Below are 19,392 nucleotides of genomic sequence, written 5' to 3'. Positions count from 1 at the left end.
CAGGAGAAAAGGAAGAGATAAGCTTGGTGAAGCTACTGTGAATTTATAAGCTGAGGTTAAATTTTAAAATTTATGGAAAGACAGCAAGTGAAGTTATGTTCAATATGATCCCATTAAAAAATTATTTTGAACTATATTCTAATATGTTGGGATGTGCCCCATTCTTTGAAATTCATTTATGACCAGAATTTTTGCAAAAGGCATATATACATATATTATTCCATATTTCTTATATATGTTCTAAAATTATTTGCACTCCTCTGAAAACAGAATAATGGCATACAAGCATAAAATCATATATAGAGAAGCTCAGAATATAAGCCTAAATTCTCTTTCTCAAACCTCGGAATATGGTGAAATTTATTGCTGTGTCTTTGAAGGGTCCTTATGAGTAATATATGATGCAGAAAATAAAGCATCTTTTAAAACGTAACACATTAGAAGATTTCCATTTTAGTGTGGAAGTTTTTCAAAGTTGCATTTAAAATCCAAATGAGCTTGATACAAGAACTTACGGTCCCCTATTTTATTATGCACAAAATTATTCACAGTAGCTAATATGTAGACTGTTTTACCGTTTGGTTTTGGTAGTATTTTTTGAGGTAGAGAGACAGAGAGTTATTCAAATTTGTTCAGAATTTTAGAATCCTAATTAAGCTGTTTTATTTCATTTCAGGGGCTCACATTATCTTTTGCTTCATAATGCTATCAGTAGTACTTCAAGTGGCATGCAATTATTTTTTAAGTTAATATCAGCAGCTATTATATAACATTGATTTAAAATCTTCTGTTGAACACCCTTGACCTCAGAGACAGTTTATCATGGTGGCAGAAATTAATCGTGTTAGCTATGCTTGATCTCATGAAGACAGTGCAAATTTAGAAACTGTATAAACAGGGGTAGGTAATTATTTTGAATATTACCAGATTGTCCTACCATAATAGCTTCATAATAATTGGGCACATTAAGCAAGTGATGAAGTAATATAACAGTATATTAAATAAATCTTTCCAAATTCTGACACAAAATTGCTAAAAAGAATTTCTAAAAAGAAAAAGCCTCTGATTTTCATGCATTTAAATATAAGTTCAAATGTAAGTATGAAGTTTGAAATTTTGACTGTTCTCACTTCTGACTATTTTTACTTTACTGTAGTTAACTCAATTCCACTTGAATTTGTCACTGTGCCGATTATTATATGGATTGCTGGGTTTGGTTTGTACAGCACTGTATAAGTTCTTAAGGTCTTTGGTTTAAAGTATCTATGTTTTTTAAGATCTCTTTAAGATCTTTAAGATTTTGCTTTCCTTTTGTTCTCTGACTCCTGGTAAGTTTTCTCACATAATAAGATTGAGAAAAATGATTTTTAAGTACTTTATATAAGAAAGAATTTAAAGAGATTGCAAAAAGTAGCAAACCAGAAAAATCATGGTACTGGAAATTAAAATTCAAGTCCTTTACTTGCAATTGATTTGTGTAATACAGGTTTTAAGTTTCTGGCAACAAAGAAAAGCCAAGGCAAGTGATCCCTTTTGCATTCAAATAAATTCAGTCTTTCACAGATTTCGTTGTAGCAGTGAAAAATTCAGATCTCAGCTGTCTGACATGAGAACATGGACCATTGATTTCCACACATATATCTGAATATATAAATCTAATATATGTATTTTTGAACAATGACAGATCAGGAAAAGTATCAATTATTGTTTAGCAAACAGTAACTAACATGCATATTTCAGCATTAAATATGGTATTTGGATGAATATGTGGTGATAACACAGCTCAGGAACATTCCCTACTGCATAGAATGATTTCCAGAGCACCTCTGCAGCTATAAGCTTGATTTAAAAGAACATTATTCTTGTTACATTATCAATATCAATAAAGTCATTCAGAACAATGACCAATATCTGTCAGAATGTCCTTCTGTCAGAAAAATGAAACTGTTCCCCCCCGTTCCATATTTCCAATCCACTATTGTTGGCACTCCAGTGTATGCAGTCCTAATGTGAGTCCGAATTCATCTGTCATACTCTATTAAATACATAAGAATTGTCCAAATGTCATAATCAAAAAACAAAATATAAAATTTGGGGATAATCTAGAAATCTATAATATTGTCTCCTCTGTTATTATCCTGTTGTCTGTAGTCAACAAAAGTCCTAATTTACCTATAATCTAACTCTAGAACATTTTTATTCAAGCCTTATCCAAAAGTCAAAAAATCACACAGAGGGCTTAGAGATTCTTTACTGTGTTTTATGCCATCTCAATTATTTTTTTTCCATTGGAAAAATCTCAATGGCCTCTCTTTGATAAATGGAGTGACATTGCGAGTGGTATATTTTTCAGATTTTTTGAATGGTATTCCATTTAAATAAAATCAGTGCTGAAGAATTAAGTTTCTAGTGGCTTCACTGCTTTTCTCTTGCAATTAAGTGAACTTACCAGTGCAGATCTGAGGCTGAAGCCATTGATGGAAAAGTAAGACCACACAAGAATTTAATTTACGTTTTTCCCTGTGTCCACAGAACTGTGCAGAATACAATTATTCCTAGTTCTGTAAGGGTATTTCCTAGCAATCTTGAAACGTGGAAAAATTATTTAATAGTAAATATGGTTTTGAAAGATTGATTTGAAAACACTGCACAACAATGCATATTGCCTTTTGTCTGGAATAAGATCAAGTTTGATTTAGAGCTGGGCAACACCTTCAGTATCCTTTTTTCTCCTAAAAGTTTTAAATTAACTTCCATAAACAAGCAGATTTTTGTTAGTCCACTGGGACAAGATAGAAAATGGATCTTTAATTCAGAGCCAGCATATTGTGATTAAGAGTCCCAGTGAGGTTCATAGTTCTTTTTTCATAGCACAAACTGGACTGTGATCTCTTTATGGCTCCTGGGAGAACAATATTGTAGTATAATTTTCACATGTGAATATAGCACATTTTCTACCTTACATAAATCATTATTTGAAGAAAGTTTACAAGGCTCTATTGGAAGCAAAAGCTGTGCAAAATATATACAATATATGTATGATACATGCTCAGATGTGACTCAAAATCATGCAGCATCAAAGCAAGCAGAAAATATGGTGGAAGAGGCCAGAAACAAAGTTCAAGATAATGGTTAGTTTAGAAAGATGATGATGATGTGGAAATAGTTTCTTAAAGTATAACAATATGCTATGTTCAAATGATTGACTTTTTGCTAGAATTTCAGTGTGTTTCAACATTCACATGAATGTCTAATTGATTTGAAAGTTAGGACAATGCACCTTTGAGGAACACCTAAGTATCTCTCTTTCCTCGTAGCAATGTAACAGCATCCCTAGAACTTTAGTCCAGAAAGAGACAAGTAAAATCTCCCATAACTGGGAAATTCTAGGAAAGACAATTTTTGTTTTAAATCAAATGCATTCCCTAACAAAACTCCAAACAGTTGAAGTTGACATAAATGCTAGTTCAAATGAGATAATCCAAGCAGAAAAATCTCCTGAAAAATGCAAAAGCTACCAAAACTGTTGGGCTGTCATTTGCAGTTGCTGCAATATGTCAGCATGCCTACTTACACTTACTGTTGCCACGTTTGGTTGCTGGTTGCCATGTATTGCTACCACTTCTGCTTCATTGTTCCAGAAGATGGTTGTAGTAGAGCTCTGAGTGAATGTGATTGCACGTACAGGCAGTACATATGGGCTCTTAGCACTCTTATTTTGGTTTTGTATTTTCCTTCAACCCAGGCCCTCTTTTATAAGGTTTCTGCATATGCACTCATAAGTGAGATGTCAAGACATACCATTTTCATCTGACACAAGTTTTTCTAGTTGTCTGATCTCCACTATCTATCCTACTCTGGATGAGCAGAGTTTTCAGAGACTGAATCCTATGTTCCACTGGGCATGAAAGTACTTAGGTAAAATATGAACTGTCATCTCTCACCACAACTCATCCATGTACTTCCATAAATTACTATTGTGGTCAGTAATGGTAATGTAGCCTCTTTCAATTTAACAAACACATGGTCCATGAAGAAAAACTCATAAGATAAAATGTACAACTGAGATTTTTTCAAACAAAAGTAGGGGATTTTTCCACGGAGGTTACATTTATTGTTTATGTTTTTGAAAGAGCTTTGCCAGCTAAACGATAATGCTGAAACATTTTAAATCATAGCACTTCATAAAAGTGAGTCTCCATGGAAAGGCAAACAGATGATTTTGCAATGGACTAGTCACATATGGTAAGAAAACACACCTCTGAAGAAGTGAACATTAGAGTAAGTCCATTGTCAGATTTACCTTTTCATCTTATCTTTCTACATTCTCCTAGAAAAATCTATTTCTACCGTGAATGGTATTTTGCAGTCTCAGAACAAGTGAGTTACCTGAAGTTTTAAAGAAAAGACATGGACTTTTGGAAGAGATACCATTAGGGTTCTTTGCAAAAGTTTCAGGAACTCTTTTGCCATAATCATAGCAGCCATCCATAAAGGAAGTATTGACTTGGGGTCAGGCTCCACCTCTTGTATTTTAGTTTCAAATAATCAGGGCTAAGCAAAGCAGCAGGACTTTGACAGAAAAACTGATAGTAGACATAATTTATTTCCATTCTATCATCCTCATTGAATTCTAAAGCTTGACAGATGGATGATTATGTGTGGGGTTTTTTTTATTTTCTCTATTTTTTTTCTTTTTCCTCAGCCTTGGTTGTTATCATTTGGTCTTACAGACTCATGGGGTAGGTCTGCGGTAATGGAAGTAGTAAACTATTGACATTAAGAGGAAAAAAAAAAAAGAAAAAAACATCCTTTATCCCCTGTGGGCAATATTTACCATTAGATATTCATTTAGAGAGAAAAAAAAAAAAAGTCAAGTTTAATACAGTTCTTGAAGCATCTTGGATTTAATGGAAACACAGATACCTACTGCCAGTAAAGTTGGTAGTAGGAATGATGACTACCACTTAGAAGGGATCATTTTGAAGAAAATTTACAGAATGTGATTGTGACCATGGTATAATGAATGTGAGCATGGAACTCCTACTCTCCAACAAATTTAATGATTGTGAAGAACAGCAAAATCTAAGACACTTTCAACAATTATGTGTACATATAAAACCTCAGGGATAAATTTTGGATTTTATTTTTACTTCTCAGCCTAACTTATTCAGAATGACAAATGTCTGTACACTGCCCAGCTTTTCCAGTAAAAAAAGAAATTGTATTTAAGAGTTTGTTCAGGGAATTGGTACTACAGAGACAACTGTTGCTTTTTTTTTTTTCAGTATCACTCCACTATGAGAGTAATGTTACCATATAAAAGGTTTTAGTTTGGTTTTCTTTTTTTTTTTTTCTTTTAATAATTGCCTGGATCACGGTCAATCTACTCCTAATGAGGGAAAAATTTTCCTGTTATGTGCAAAACTGCATCCTTCAGTTAGCACTACCTCCAGAAAGGGTGTGGGATATGAGTACTTGAATGACAAGGCAGAAATTGCATTACAAGTCCAGATTTTCTTCTTTCTTAAATTAACCCTGTCAGCTGGAAATTGCTGTTTTCCCATCTGAAGGTCAGAAAGATCCTTCCACAGTTTTCCTACATACTGCTCCTGTGACACTGAATGCCAAATATTTTGTGAAATGAAGAATTACACACAATCTAATTATTAAGTGCAGTTAATTGAACTTTGGCTTTTCAGGTAGCCCTAATTCATATAGATGTATGCCTGTTGAAGCCATAGCTTCAGCTTGAATGGCTGAAGCTGGATTTTCTTTTTTTCCTCACAGAGTCTATGTAGTAAGTCAGCAAACAAATTTTATTATTTCTGGTTGATGGAAGCTATCCATTTTAAATGAGTGATTCATAAATTTTCTGCAGGTGGAATAGGTGATCAAAGCACAGTATTTGACTATGCTATAAAGACACTAACATGCTCAGGAAAGGAGTGTGAAAAAACAAGGCAGAATGCAAGTATTTTAAATTTTCCTTTTTTCATTTTTCAAATTCTAATACTAAATGGTCTTTTAAAGTATTTGTTTTTCTAGTCTGCAGCAGCAACTGACACTGAAACCTGTTTGATTTCTTATATTTTATCCTTTTTATAATACTTCGTTTTGAGAAGAAAAGACCTCCCACTAACCAGGTCTGCGTCAGTCCCAGTGAGTGTTTCATTCAAAACAAACTTGAGGACAGAAACAGACTTTATCTTTTGTTTTTGTTATTCTGGAAGAAACACTCTAATTTTATAAACCTGTTTATATTTATCTAATGTGAAGTGCCCTGATGAGGAAAAAAAAAAGAAGAAAAGAGAGAAAATAATCAATTTAAGACATAGATTTTTTAACACTTAATTAAATTCAAACAGCTACTTCCCTCCAGATTGGAGATTCATAATATTTGCTGCTTGAAACCTTCTATACATTTCAAATGTCAAAAAGATCAGCTAACTAGATGGACTAAGGTCAGAGAGCTTTATGCTTACACTTTATGCTCAAGACAATGGCACTTTGATATTCACACAAAAGAAGCATGGCTGTACATGGTACATACTTGACATGGACTTTAGATTACTCACAATTTTCCTTCAAAAAAGGTATTAAAGTGCTAATTACTGTGTAGTGCAGTCATCATAAAAATAGCTGAAAAATTTTTAAAATATTAATTTAACAAGGTTTAAAGTCTGTTGCAATTATAACAAGTAAGTAGTGAGTAGAAGAAATGTGATCCAAATGACTGCTTGGTGGTAGTTTTTGCCTTGGTAGTTTTAATATTACGGAGCTAGTTCTGATGTAACTGGGTCAGAGTTAATAAGTTGTGATTACATTGCATGAAAGGGATGTCTGCATCAGCTTTTCTGTGCCATCAGAGAAGGTGTGAAAGGTTTTGAGTTTTCCCAAATGAATCCAGTTTTGCCTTTTCCACCATTTTTTTTACTTTGTTAAAAACTTTCTGCATTGTATAGTGCAAAACGGTTCATAGATGACTACTGACTTCTGATTATATAAGGTCTAGGGCAATGGAAAAGTTAAAGTAAGTCTGGAAACAGCAATGTTTCAGTGTAAAAGAACAGAGATCTTCAGCTGAATAATAAGTCAATTCTAAATATAATTTTATGGTCCTCACTGATGTCTTTACTTCTTCGTGTAAAAGTTGTGAAGTTGTTTTCAGTAACAGCAGATCTCAAGGTGTCTGGAATTTATCTAGCCATCCAGTTTCTTCTTTTGCTGTTCTGATATAATTGAAAATTTTCAATGTGTTGTTATGGACTGCATATATGTAAGAAATATGGAAAATATTTAATCTAATTTTGTTTCTGTATTGGCTTTTTCTATAACTGTGAATTTAATTTTCTCCTCTTATTTTAATTCCATGATCAGTTCTACTGTACGATTTCTAAAAATCTTTCTGGGGTATTTTGAGGATTTAGGAGTTAATGCTTCCATATTGCTTTCAAAATGCAAATAGCATATAAGGTTTTATTCACACTAATAAATTTATAACTGCGATGTATCATTTTCTGACATTGCAGTATAAGCAATACGATGTCAAGTTTATGTTTGACCTTGAAGGTGCTCAATGACTCTTCTGCAGCTTTTCTGAGATGGATAAACTGTCTATTATCTGCAACTGTATTATCTAGCCAAACTGTGGCAGTGTTCTCTCCCTATTATGACTTCTGTTCAAGCCTGCAACAATTAATTTATTCAATTGAGATGCTATCTCTTTTTATTCACCTTCATAATATTAACACAATACACAATAATTTTATTATACATATACCTTCTCAAGCCCAATTCCAAGCTTTGATAACTAATAAAGAACATACAATAACAAAGCAATTAGTTGACTTTGTTAATAAATTGCTAGAATATCCTGTTTATTTTATTTCGGTTTTTGGGGAAAAATTAAAATGTAGCTGATGTTTATTTCATTAGAAGGAGGCAGCAAAGATTCCATATACAGAAACTGATAAATGTTATCATTACTCTCTAAGAAATCTATATACAATAACTGTAAACACTTTAGCAGAAACCTTGGGTTTTTTTAACTGATAGATTTAACTATTGTCAATGATCTTTTCAAGTATTAAAAAATAGTTTGCACTAGCCATGCCTGGAATTCTCTGTCGTCAATATGTAATTTAATTAAACTGAGAACAGAAGTGGGAGTTACTAAGTATGGGCTGTCTTTTGTTTAACAATTTTTTGATTTGTGATATGAAATACCACTTTTCAGTAGTGACGCATCCTTGTAATATTCCAGCTTGTCACACTGGCCACAGCTGTGACACAAATAGAACAAGATAGTACTTTCTGTGCCTGAAAATGTGAAGTTCCTGTAGCTGCTTTTACTGTCTTGTTGCTGTTGTTGGTGACTGAGTCAGAAAAGAACCAGAAGGAAGAAAAGAGGAAAAAAAATTGCCTTCAGTGGCTTAACTATCTGTAATTAATTTGAATGGCATTGTATTTACTTTAAGCCTTGTACTGTCCTCCCTTTTTGCTAATAAAAAAGCAACTTTTTAAAGCAATCTTACTTTCTGCTAGGAGGCAGTTAAATTATCATTGCCTTATTCCTGAATCTTAGCTCATGATTCCCTATGATCACATTCACATTACTATCATCTTGAAGCAATGTGTGCACATTTTTCATGTTGGATACTCAGATAAGTAAATTTTATGTTCTCTTCAAAAGATGGATAATCCAGGAAAGGACATAGGATTTTCAAAGTCATCTGAGAAACAAGGGGCCAAAGGATCATCAATTTCACTGAGATAAGAGAACTTGACTCCTTTAGATTCTTTGAAAATCAGGAATAGACTAACTGATTCTGCCTTAAGTCTCAGAAAAAAACAATCTTGTTGAGGAGAGAAAATATGGAGGTCTCAAGTCCTTTTGTACTACACTGCTTTTGTAACTGAGACATCAAAATGAATACAAACAATAAACAGACTTCAAAAAACCTTTAGTAGAAAAACAGATATATCTCATTTTATCTTCTTACCAACACTCGTTATATATCTGTCAAATGATATGACCAGTGAGCTCTCTAGACACACTCTTGCTTCACTTTTGATGTATTAAATCAAACATGAATACTGTGTCGACTTTTCATTTACTATACTCATTTCTAATATTACCCACATGTCTTCATATAATTTATGGATTCATTTTCATAATTAAGTTGTATTTTTTTCAAGGAAAAAATTATGCATTACTGTGAGATTAAGAAAAATTTGATTTTCTTCCTTAATTAACTATTTTGATGGAAGAATTTGGTGTAGCATAAAAAGATAAGATATATGTAGCAGTTTAAATATATCCATTGAAGTTGATCACATTACTATAGGAATGAATTAATGAGAGAATAAATCAGTGAAATAATACATAATCAAAATGAATATTTAAGATCCAAACCCAGTGTGATAAAATACAAGTCTAAATAGAACATGCATTTCTTTGAAGTAGAATAATTTCATCTTTCTAACTGGTGTGCACACTTTGAGTGATGCTCTTTTTCATCACAGGACAATTTCTCATGCTAAATTTCATCTTGAATAGAACCACAAGATGTGCAGAAAGAGCAAAATCAAATATTAGTTTTAAAATGTGCTTTTCAGCAGTAAGCTGATTTATATAGTAGAGCTACTGGAACTATTTAGGGTGTTTAATGTAGCTGACAACCTTCCTAGAATGCACTTCATAATTTTCTTCAATACATATGACAATTGGTCTAAAAATACTTAGCACAAAACAATTATTCACATTTTTTTCTCAACTGTAATAATGAAAATTATAATTTGAAGATAAGAATGAAGCTTTTTTATGTTTGTTGGGTGATAAGGATAAAGCAATTATTGTCATGGCAAATTACCATCTTTTAATAAATCTTTTGCTAAAAATTTATTCATCTATAAGATCTCATATTTGATGTCCTTGTGTGGACAAGCCCAGTACAACTGACTGAGATGTGATGACGTGAACTACAGGATGAGAATTCTGTGTTAACTTCTCCTCCCTAATAACTGTCAGGTGAACAGTCACTTCATCAGGCAATAAGGCAGGTGACCAGTACTGGTGATACAAACAGAGAGACCACAACCAGGGCATTCCTGTGCCCTTTGCAATCCGTAGGACCCCATACCCAGGCTTCAGGCAAACTTAAGAATTTGCCTGGAAAGACAAAATGTTGTACGATATTGCTGTATTATTTTTCAGATGTCAAAGCAAAATTTTGAGATAAATAAACTCACTATTACATCTAGAAGTAATCTGTGCACATGCCAAGGGCTGAAGAGAGGGGATGGCAGCCACATCAGAAGGAACAGGCAGTATATTGGCAGAAAGATCTGCAGTGCTGATAGCACAGCGGGTGCCGTTGCAGTTACAGGCAGTAATTTTTGTTATAGGTGAAAGAGCAGTTTCCACTCCTTTCTGTGTTCAACTTTGATGTTGTCAGTGTTAAGGAATTTCTTACATATCTGTCCCTTTAGAACTTTGCTAATAACTTATATTATGAGTAGGTTATGCTAATATACTTTAATATACTCTTTTTAATATAACTTGTAAGAAAATTATGCATCTGTAATATAAGCCATTTTCCCTGACAGTAAGGAAACTCAGCTTGCTTGAAACCTTTGCTATTTAGAAAGAAAACTGAAAGGCGAAATCACAAAACAAATTGTACTTTTCCGTGAGTGACTTAACAAGACAGTTCTCCCATGAGTGTTTTTGAGTTTTTTGCTTTATTTCAACTTCTTGAACACCTGCAGAATATCTCACCTATTATACAATTATTTCAAACCTAGGGACATACAGCGTAGTGAAACCATGGAATGGTTCTTGTCCAATGGTACAAAGCAAAATTCCATGTAATGTAAGCACTTTTTTTTTATGTTATCTAGTAGGTCTCTAAGGTCATCTGGATGATCTGATACATCTGGTAGATATGGGTGTAGCTTTAAAGGGTGGTGTATAAAGCCTGTGGTTGAGCCTGTTGACTTTCTTCCACACAAAAGTGACTTGGAATGAACAAGATGAAAACAGGAGTGGGGGTAAGTAAATCAGGACTTCATTATAAATCCTGTTCCTCTACAGCACCTCCTGCTCAAGGTTCAGAAAAACTTGCACTGTCAGCAAAGCCTATGATGGATTATAACTAGACCTTTTCTTGCCTAATAGCTGGAAACTGGAAATATCTACTTCACAGTAGGTAACCAGTCTGTAAAAAAAGCAAATAAAAAGGATCTTGCTTCCTTAGTTTGCTTGGCACACATGGGAGGGAGGGAGAATCACTACCTCCTGCAGATGTGTGTATTATACAATGCTGAACAAGGACCAGTGCTGTGTGGGGGTGTTCACTTTTTCAGGGCTAACTGAAGGTTATCCTTTCTATTCTTTTGCTCTTAATATAATTTTTTTATTCCTGCTTGTGTCCTTGTAATACTTGCAGGACTTGATTTTGTACTGCAGCAGCAGGGCCTTTTCCCCTAACAATGCTAACTCCTGAATTCTGTCACAGTCATGGAAAGTAGGAAACATGGATTTAAGTTCTAAAAGGATAAAGGATAAAGAATACCATGAGCCGTGAGAGTTGTCGAATTCTCAATGGTAACATTAAAATTCCTTCCATCCTAGGTGCCACAGGAGCCTATAAACTATACCAGCTTCAGGTGTGACTGCATCTTTTGTACAATTTCTGTTTTCAAGAATCTTTGGCCGAGTTAAGTAATGACAAGAGTGCCTTAAAGCTAAAATGGTAGTATTTTTAGCAGGAAGAATAGAGAACTGGTAATAGAAAGGAGCCTTTTGTAGATCATCTATGTCTCCTTTACCTGTGAATTCTTAATACCTCCTGCACATAACTTAGACAAATGTAATACCTATAAAGTGTCTGCCTTATAGTTCTGTGCTGTTTTTGCAAAAAAATGAGCGCTTTCTTTGAGATACAGTCCTTTTAATGCTGCTGAAATTATTTTTTCTTCTGCATTCCTATTATGATACTTGTCTGACCAAAAGCTCTCAGGCTCAGCAGGACAGTGAATCAAAAATTTCAAAGCTTATAGATCTGGCAAACTCATTTAGTAACATTCACTGCTTTTAACTTAAGCCACTCTTTATCCTTGACTTCTCCTGCCCTTGGCTACCCATCACACTACAGACTTGTGTTGAATGTGAAAAACGTAATCTCCAGTATGGTCACAAACTTAAGTATCAGTAATCAGGGCAAGATCACCTGTACATTCCTTACAGAACTATTCTAAATGATGATCCAAGAGCAAAGAGGAAACTCTTACAGGGCCACAAAACTCTCTAAAATGAACCCTCTGCACCGATGGTCTTTTTTCCACATTCAGATGAGATGTTTTCTACATTATCTAGAAATCTGCTGTGGATTATCTACATCTGTTTAAATATGCATCTGCCTAACTGTTTTAGGAGACATCCACGTCTCTGTTGAATTCCTATTCATTTGCTAAGTCAAAGTATTTGTTCTCCACACACTCAATCTTAGATAACTTAGAAACCATTTTATCTCTGTGTAACTCGCCCATAGCTGCAATCAACAGGGTCATTTTAGTGCCTCCCCGCCCCCCCCCCCCCCCCCCCCCCCCCAGGGTCTATGTCTCTGGCTTTCTGAAAGAACTGTGGCTGGGGAGATGGGGATGTGTTAGCTCTGCTAAAAGGCTGCAAGATGTCAGGGATGAAAATAAAACTACTTTAGTATATGGGATTAGTAACTGAATCTTTTTGCAATGAAATTTCTTAAAATTCGATGCTTGTATACTCACTCCAGTCAAAAGGAACTATGAATGCATATTTATTATGTGAATGCAATATTTCTACGTAGAACACAAAAGGGGCTGCTAGGTGCACATGACATGCGTGTGCAGTACCATTCCTGAAATAGTATTGTCCTCCTATAACAGCTACATAATGAATTCTGGATTCCTGCTTACTTAAACAGTCATTAAACATAAACAAACAAACCGTTTAAAGTGTTGGGCTCTTTTGCATTCAGTGAGTTTTGTGCACAGAAATGATGATGGACTGACTGCCCTTAAATGCTAAACACTTTAATTCCTGAACTTGCAGCTGAGAATTATCTTCTGTTCACAACCCTTTCAATGAGCCTGTATTCTAACCTTAAGTTAACGTAATTAAATGTTTAGTAACTTATTTACTATTTTGGTAATCTTAACTAACCTTAACAAGTACTGACAAAAATCTTCTGCCTTAAGGAAAAATAATCTTGCAATACTGTAAGCGTTAAAGATATTTACTAGTGATGGGTGTATAGCATTTTCCCCCTGCAATTAATAGCTACATTGTGCATTCCAGCTATTTCTCTGAGATGTTCCTTTTATTAGGTGCACAGATTTTACCTGGTTTTAGAATTTGCAATATAATTTTTGGTACATTACAGATGTTTGCATTATAAGACAATAAAATCAGGCAAGATTGAAAGAGAGCTAAGGTATTTGAGCATTCTAGCTAGTTTTCCAGAGCTGCTAACAGGAGTGTGTTTGAGTGCTGATAAGGCACTAACTATATTAAAAAGACAGAGGCACAGCACAAGTATTGTTTTTCCTTTTCAGTCACTAGAGGATGATTCCTCCACGCATTAGCAAAAAATGCAAAACCAATGAACATTTTGTACATATTAGAGTTTTCAAGATGTACATCTTAAGAGAGTTTGTTTTTTCTTTAAAGATAAATGAAATACATCTGGCATTTTAACTTCTGTTTGTTGTTTCTAAACTCATTAGACACTGATTGCTTAGAAATCACAGCTGTTTGATGAGGTCAATAGGAGCCAAAAAACCTATACAGGCCAATTTAATGCCTCGTAATTGGTAATGCAATTTGGAATGTGAACTCCTTAACGTTTAGACAGATACAATGTTTGTGAAGAAAAACTACACTGAATAGATATAGTTGAGAAAATTGCCATGCCTTTTACTTTGGTGGTCCTTTTTCCTGCTTGACCTTTATTATGTCTTACTTTTAATGGAACCACCTTGGAGGTGATAGAGGCGTTCCTCCTCACCCAACCTCACTAAAAATAGGTACTGCTTGAAATAAACTGTGCTATTTAAACTATATACCCAAAGTATTTTTTTTTTTGCCAAATGAGGTCATCACCTCTGTGGTACATCTGGCCTCTTATCTTCCTGGCACTTTTACTTCTGCTTCTAACCTCAAATTTCTGTACCAGTGCCAAAACAGTAGAGCCACTAGAAAATGGTATTTTCATTGTCAGCAAACGGAAATAAATTTGTACACAACTATGATCTCAGAAAGACTGCATGATAAAGCATGTATTCTTCAACTTAATTCTTAAAATGACAAAGGCCAAATTTGCAGGAAGAGGGTGAACATACTAGATACACGAAGTTTAGTTTTGATTGCATATCATGTGTACATCACTAGCTATAACAGATAAAAATGTTTCATTTTAGACAGATTCGTCAGAATAGTGTTCTGATGAAGTAAGCAGTGTTCTGATGAAGAATATTTTAGAAGGTGTAATGTGCCCAGTAGTGTCTCCACAAACTCTCTGATTCACTGTAGACTGACTGTAGCACATAATGCGTAAAGCCAGGAATTGGTGTTATAGTTAGATTTTCTACAAGGACTCGATAAGTAATGCAGGTGAAGCAATTATATGGGAACTTCAAGATCTGTATGTAACAAGGAAGAAAGAAAACTTTTTTTTACAGTTAGTTGAATCCAAATTAGTACAAAAATATTCTTCAGAAAATTAGTAAAATTGTAGTCTAACTAGATCTAAAATTAGTTTTATTCATGTATTGCACTGTCTTTATATAATTGTAACATGAAGGCTAAAATGCTCATGTTATTCCCTAATATATTGGTGAGACATACAGTTAACACATTCTATATTGAAACCTCAGCTGTTAGACTGATGGCCTCCTATGGAACACAGTGGAATCAAAACATTACGGAAGAGTAGTTTTGCAAGTATTTGTTGGACTCAGAAGAGCAGCTTGTGTTTCACAGCCAGTACGGACAGGATTTTTCCTTGCTCTTCCCTTCTTCTCCCCCCTCACTTTTCCTTCTAAATCCTTAGTCTCTCTCTCACAGTTACTGTGTGTTGTTGAATCCAATCCGCAGGCGAGGGGAATTTCAGTCCAGCTTTTTCAGGGAGCCGCGGATACACACAAAGTTGGCTGATGTGCCATTCAGCATCCCAGCAGCTCTTTCTCTTCACACTCGCAATGGCAAAGCTTTGTGCGGATGCACTGCTGGATACTCTGAACTAAAACCGTCTAGGGGAACTTAGCAGGTTCTGGACGGCCTTTTAAAGGTAAGGAAGCGAAAATAGGCGTGCTGGAGAAGGAATCTGCTGTTGGAGAGCGTGGCGTGTTAGTGCTGTGCAGGCTGCATCTTAAGTCTCCTGTTCTGATGCAGGAGTCTGTGAGCAGTAGGTGGGAGGGGATGCTTTTGTACTTGACATAAGGAGCCTCAGATTAAGTGTTATCGCAATGTCTACTTTAGAGCTTGTGACAAACGGTGCGGTGATCAAAGCTTTCTGAAAATACCTCTGTCAATTATTTATCCGCTCCCAAGTTAAACCTAACTGTATTAAAAACAGCAGTAGAGGCCAGCAGCCCAAAGCTGCAAGGTGCTTTGAACATCTCTTGTCTTGCTGCTTTTTGAAGTCCCCTTATTGCAGACAGTTTGCCTGAATACTCTTGAGAGAGCATTTCATGCACACTTATCGCTATTGGAGCCTTTTCTTTTTCTATAATCCACCAAGAAACTGTATGTTTTAACAATAAAAGGCCATTTTTAATGCTCAAATCTCATACTGTGCTTAAATATCTGTTGTAAGACTACTTTTAGAGCCATATAGATGTCTGTGCATTTAGGTTATAATTGACTTTCATTGAAATGCTGTAATAGCTAAGGACTTAAATAAAACGTATTTTAAAATTTATTTTCACTTGTAAAGCAGTTGAGGCTTTTTGCATAAAATAACCTGTATTAGTAATGCTGTTTTAGTTCTGAATGGTCTGCTTCATCCCTTTATGTGTCTGTCTGCTTCAGGTTACAAATGTCAGAATATCATGAGAAAATTCGAATATTGATGTTCATAGACTAGTTGGGTTTTTACTACTTTGATGATGAAGTGGGGTTTATGTTTTACATTATTTTCCAAGTTTTTTTCAGAATTTTTTAATCTCAGAGTATGAAGTGCACAGTGTTTTTCAAGTTGATTCAGGTACTGTTTTAACAAACAAACAGCACCCCCGCTCCTGTAGACTTCTAGTGGTGTGCACATTAGACAAATGTTTGTGGCAGCATACATGCTTCTTAAAAAGTTTCCACTCTACAATAACTCAGAAAACCGTTTTAAAGAAAAAAGTACAGATTTTTTTTTCCCAAAATCTTTAAACATTTATTTGCTAGTAAACTTCTTCTGAAATGTATTGTGGAATTTTTGTTTTCTTAGAATCGCATGTGTTATCCCAGGCTGGTATTTTCCTTCTGCAGTTTCTTATGGAAGTGTTTAACCATAACTGCCATGCATTTTCTAATTGGAGTCTAGAGTAAGTTAAAGCCTGAGTTCATATCAAATGAATTTACATTTTAAATTAGGTGTTCCAGGTATATAACATGAAGCAGAAAGTATCTGTGTATGATTTTTTGCATACCACTGTTAGCATAGTTCGTAGAAAGTATGAACAGAGATTATACATTTTAATAATTAAATGACTTGTGGAATTGCAGATTGATATTTTCAATGGTTTTTCATTACAGTTTCTGCCATTGAGGCAATGTGAGGGCTTTGAGAAAGATGGAGTGCTGTAATTACCAGGTGCACAAGTTCATTAATCCTTCCTGGCTAGAAAAAGCTTCAAGTTCTTCTCCAGTGGCATATTCGTAAAGCTATAAATATCTAAATTGTGTCAGCCAAGAAGTCACACAGAATGGAGGCTCTTTTTGAGTTCAATTTCATGCACTGTTGCTTTGGTCTTGTGAGGGAGTGCTTTGCATTCTTCATGATGGATATTTGTCCTCTTATAAAAGTTCAGAAAACAAACTGTTAGGTCATAGATTATGTAGTTTGAAGTATGTTTAAATAGATTATAACAAGTATTCCTGAGGATAAGAATAACTTTCTTAAGTGAAGACACAAACCAGAAGAGTTTCTAAGGTAATTTTAAATCTTAAACATACCATTTTAGTAAACAAATCAGGAAAGCTAGAGTTTACACTTAAGAAAAAGGATGTTAGAGGAATGTCTATAGTACTCTACTTGCACTGTTATTTCCTTTTTCTGTATACTGGCTGGTTAAAGAGCATGGTGATGGAATACTGCAGTCTTATCCTCTGATAAAGGAGCATATCCTTCCTTTTAAATATTCTGATATAATTGCCAATCTTTATATGAACAGGAATATTAGTAAATACATTTGTATGTCTATCTATCTGTTTCCATGTGGATATCTATACATAATCATATAGTTATTGTATTTAATTACAGAGTATGTAAAGGTGATTTTAATCAGATGCTATTATTAATAGATATTTTAAAGATGCAGTGGCATCTTTAAAATGCCTATGTATAATTTCTCTGTGAATGTACATATATGTTTGTGCACCTTTCTGAAAATATTGTTAGCATTTACTGGAACGGCACTGAGATGTTGATTTTACAATCAAGTCCCTGTCTCCAACCTGCCATTTGATATATAGTACTGTTTCAGGACTACACATCAATTTAAGTTTGAAAAGCACTAAAATGTATATTTCCTTCAGTCACAACTGTCAGTAGTTTTAGGCTCTTTTACAAGCTCAGAATTAAGGTCTTTGCTGTTTGAGAAATTATTTAGCCGCCTTTTTTTTGTTTGTTTGCTTGAAATGATCTCAGAAAATCTCAAATAACAGACATAGAGAAGAGGTCATACCTTGCTTGCACATGAAAATAGTAATTTTTTATCAAAAATAGGCTTGAAGGAAGGTTGATGTTGCCTGTAGATAGTACACTTCATTCGCATTACCTATCTCTATAAATTGCTGAGGAGATCCAGAGCTTCCTTCTTGTCCTGTAAAAGTGGGTAAAGACCGAGTGATTTTTTTTTTTTTTTTTTTTTAATAAGTGAAAAAATACAACTAAGCCTCTGAATTATTTGGAGTAGAATGCATATTAAGGGTGAAATGGCCAAAAAGGTTGGGTACCGTGACTGGCCTCGCAGGTCGTCCGAGATTAAACCCCCACGCCGTCCTCGGCCGGTGCGGGCGGAGCAGGGGAGCTGTCCAGCACTCAGCCTCTCTCCAGCAGCAGCATCCCAAAGCCCACTGCTTTCTCGTCGTCTCAAAGGTTTGGACAAACATGGAATGATTACATCTCAGGATGCTCCCTTCCAGGGAGTTAAGAGTTAGGTGGAAAATATATTACCTGGTGTGGATCACAGGTAACTTTTTAATGGTGTGTGGGATTTGGGGAATGGATTCAGATCACCCTATCAGACAGTCATAGAATCATAGAATCAGCTGGGTTTGAAGGGACCTCCGAGATCATCAAGTCCCAGTGCAGCTCCCACGCAGGTAGAATTTAGGCATAGTGATAGTGACATGGATTTAGCCTAACATTCTTATGTTAAATAGCATAATTTTTAATAAAGATATTGTATTGGCTTTGTGTGGCAAGGTTATGGTAGCACGGGGGCTACAGGAGTGTCTTCTCTGAGAAGTTGCCAGAAACTGCCCATGTCCAACAGAGCCAAAGACAGGCAACTCCAAGACAGACCTGCCACTGACCAAGGCTGAGCCCAACAGGGGCAGTGGTAGCACCTCTAGGAAAACATATTTAGGAAGGAGAGGGGGGAAAAATACTGTGCAACAGCAGCTGACAGACAGAGATGAGAATATGTGAGAAAAACAAGTATACTGGCACCAAGGTAAGTGAAGAAGGAGGGGGAGGAGGTGTCCCAGGCATCAGTGTAGAGATTCCTCTGCAAGCAGTGGTGAAGACCATGTAGGGCAGGTTGTCTCGCTACTGTCTGTGGAGATCCATGATGGAGCAGGTATCCACCTGGATAGGAGAGGACCCCACAGTGGGGCAGGTGGATTGTCAAAGGAGGCCCCATGGGATGCCCACACTGGAGCAGGCTCCTGGAAGGAGCTGTGGCCCCATGGAGAGAGGAGTCCATATTGGAGCAGGTTTGCTGGCAGGACTTGTGACACTTCAGGGGACCCACGCTGGAGCAGACTGTTCCTGGTAGACAGCATCCTATAGGAAGGACCCACACTGGAGCAGGGGAAGAGTGTAGAGAGCCCTCCCTCTGAGGAGAAAGGAGCAGCAGAGACATGTGATAAACTGATCACTGTCCCCATTCCTTGTCCCCCTGCACTGCTGG

The 19,392-nt window shown here is 35.5% G+C and overlaps 1 protein-coding gene across 16 annotated transcripts in view; it reads left to right on the top strand.

Annotated features, from left to right (window-relative positions):
• The window catches only part of DMD (dystrophin), a 1,059,271-nt gene that overhangs the window by 522,240 nt on the left and 517,639 nt on the right, over positions 1–19,392 (top strand). The window contains exon 1 of one of the 16 annotated variants that reach the window (XM_064646828.1): positions 15,216–15,332. The exons of the other annotated variants lie outside the window; for them this stretch is intronic. The gene's annotated coding sequence lies outside the window, so the exon portion shown is untranslated. Of the gene's footprint in view, positions 1–15,215; positions 15,333–19,392 lie in introns of those variants that run through there. 16 annotated transcript variants of the gene reach the window in all.

The sequence above is a fragment of the Pseudopipra pipra genome, chromosome 2, assembly GCF_036250125.1.
Source record: "Pseudopipra pipra isolate bDixPip1 chromosome 2, bDixPip1.hap1, whole genome shotgun sequence".
Classification (NCBI taxonomy): Eukaryota; Metazoa; Chordata; class Aves; order Passeriformes; family Pipridae; genus Pseudopipra; species Pseudopipra pipra.
This window is presented reverse-complemented; position numbering and strand designations above follow the sequence as displayed.